The following is a 3,223-nucleotide window of genomic DNA, read 5'->3' as shown; positions in this document are numbered from 1 at the left end:
TACGGATCCCCTTTGCAGACATAGTTATCGAGGCTTAGCTTCAATGTTACCTCCTTGGAGAAAACTTGCACCCTCTGTGGAGTGTAATAAAAAGTCCTCCCTGAGGTTCCCGCCGTGGCACAGTGGTTAACGAATCTGACTAGGAACCATGAGGTTGCGGGTTCGATCCCTGGCCTCGCTCAGTGGGTTAACGATCCGGTGTTGCCATGAGCTGTGGTGTAGGTCGCAGATGCGGCTCGGATCCCGAGTTGCTGTGGCTCTGACGTAGGCCGGTGGCTGCAGCTCCGATTGGACCCCTAGCCTGGGAACCTCCATGTGCCTCGGAAGCGGCCCTAGAAAAGACAAAAAAAAAAAAGTCCCTTCCCATGTGTTGAATGGCAGCTTACAAGTGTTGGGCTAGATTTATTCCTCCCTTTCCTCCTGCTATGTGCTTGCAAAGGGGGTAGTATGTTCTCCCCTTGTTAATTTCCTATTGCTGCTGTAACAACTGATCACACATTTACTGGTTTACAAATGATTATTTTACAGTTCTGGAGGTCAGAAGAGTCACTGGGCTAAAAGCAAGGGACAGTCAAGGCCATGTTCCTTCTAAGGAGGCTCTGGGAGAAACTTTTGTTTGTTTGTTTGTTTTGTCTTGCTTTGTTTTGGCCGTGCCCCCACGATTCAGAAGTTTCTGGGCCAGGAATCAAACTGGTGCCACAGCCATGAATGGCCAGTTCTTAACTTGCTGAGCCACCAGGGAATGCTGCAAAATGAAAATCTATGTCTTTAGTTGCCTCTCTCAATTTTTAAAAAATGTTGTTTATTTAATTTTATTAAATATATATATATATATATATTTTTTTTTTTTTTGCTGCATTGTGCAGTGGCTTGATGTGGGACCTCAGTGCCCAGACCAAGGACTGAACCCGAGCTTTGGTGGTAAGAGTGTTGAATCCTAACTACTAGACCTCCAGAAAACTTCACATCTTTACCAGCTTCTAGAAGCTCCTTCATTCCTTGGCTCTTAACCCCTGCCTCCATCTCCTAAGCCAGCAGCACAGCTTCTTGAAACCCCTCCCCTGCCACACTCCTCTCTTTCTCCCGCCCCTTCAGTGGTCATTTTCTGATTATCCGACCCTCTGGCTTCCTCTCCCTTTCCTTTATAAGGATCTTTGTATTCCTATGGGTTCCACCCACATAATCCAGACTAATCCATTTTAAAGTCCTCAATTTAATCACATTGGCCAAGTGTCGTCACCCACCCCACCCCCGCCGCCATGCTTGAGGTCTGTGGCATTTCCTGGGCCAGGTATCAGACAGACCCTCACCACAGCAGCGACCACAGCCCCTGCGGCAGTGCCAGTCCCTGTTGCCACGTACAATGACATCTGCACAGGTTCTGGAGATTAGCAAGTGGACATTTTGGGGATGGGATTATTCCACCTACCTACCTCCTCTTACAGAAGATTTGGAGGGTGTTCCCATCGTGGCTCAGCGGAAATGAATCCGACTAGCATCCCTGAGGACAAGGGTTCGATCCCTGGCCTCGCTCAGTGGGTTAAGGATCCAGCATTGCCGTGAGCTGTGGTGAAAGTTGAAGACAGACGACCCTTGGATCCCGAGGTGCTGTGGCTGTGGTGTAGGCAGGCAGCTGCAGCTCTGATTCAACCCTTAGACTGGGAATCTCCATATGCCTCGGGGGTGGCCCTTAAAAAAAAAGACAAAAAAAAAAGATTTGGAGAAAGTTTAAATAACCTGCTGAAATTGACACAGCCCAGTGAGTGGGGTGTCAGGGTTTTAGTTCAGGTCTGTCTTCACTCTGGATTCTTCCGCCGGCTCTCGCTGCAAATATAAGGGACCTGCTAAACACCGCAGGGCCCACTGTGCCATTCATATTTTTCTTTTCACATTTATCTCCTTGTATTGATTTTTTTTTCTTTTCTTGGCAGCACCTACAGCAATGGAAGTTCCCACGCTAGGGAATGAATTGAATCCAAACTATAGCTGCGACCTATGCCGCTGTGGCAATGCTGGAAGCTTAACCACTGCACCACGGTGGGAACCCCACCCCTAGCTTTTTGTTTAAAAAATTTCAAACATACAGGGAGTTCCCGTTGTGGTGCCGTGGAAACGAATCTGACTGGGAACCATAAGGTTTCAGGTTTGATCCTGGCCTCCTTCAGGCATTATGACATTCACCCCTAAATTTTTCAGATGCGTATCTTTTTTTTTTTTTTTGTCCTTTTGCCATTTCTTGGGCCACTCCCTCGGCATATGGAGGTTCCCAGGCTAGGGGTCGAATCGGAGCTGTAGCCGCCAGCCTATGCCAGAGCCACAGCAACATGGGATCCGAGCTGTGTCTGCAACCTACACCACAGCTCGCGGCAACGCCGGATCCTTTAACCCACTGAGCAAGGACAGGGACCGAACCCGCAACCTCATGGTTCCCAGTCGGATTCATTAACCACTGCGCCACAATGGGAACTCCAGATGCGTATCTTAACAGTAAAAACATTCTCTCTCAGGAGCATATCATTATTACTCTGTGAATGATACTAACAATGCACTAAAATCATCTATATCCAAGCCACACTCAACTTTCTACAGTTGTCCAAAAATATTACCAGCTTAAAAAACACACCAGGATCCAATCAAGAATCAAGATTCCAAAAAACTTACTCGGTTAAGTTTTTTAAAATACTTTTATTTTTTAAAAATTTTGTATCGCAATATAGTTGATTGACAATGTGGTATTAATTTCTGGTGTACAGCAAAGTGATCACAGTTATACATATGTGTATATACTCTTTTTTTATATATTTTTTAGGGGTCCAATCGGAACTATAGCTGCTGGCCTACATCACAGCCACAGCAACCTGGGATCCCAGAGGGTGGCTGCAGCTAACATCGCAGCTCACTGCAACGCTGGACCCTTAACCCAATGAGTGAAGCCAGGGATGGAACCTGCCTCCTCATGGGTGCTAGTCGTGTTTGTGAACCTGCTGAGCAACAGTGGGAACTCCAAGGCATTCTATTTTTGAAAAGACCAGGCCCCCTGCCTTATGGAACCTGGTAATGGATTTACTGTTGATCTCCTCTGCTTAGCAGTGGAGTCTGGAGACTAGCCGCCGTATTCCCTGAGCACATGAGAACAATAATGGAGTCACCGTAGCTAATTGTTATTGGGGGTTGGATCTCTTGGCCAGTGGGCTCACTCTCATTTGATAGCCACAGAAATCTT

This window comes from Phacochoerus africanus, chromosome 8 (assembly GCF_016906955.1).
Source record: "Phacochoerus africanus isolate WHEZ1 chromosome 8, ROS_Pafr_v1, whole genome shotgun sequence".
Taxonomy (NCBI): domain Eukaryota; kingdom Metazoa; phylum Chordata; class Mammalia; order Artiodactyla; family Suidae; genus Phacochoerus; species Phacochoerus africanus.
The sequence above is the reverse complement of the archived record's forward strand: the minus strand, read 5'-3'. Positions refer to the sequence as shown.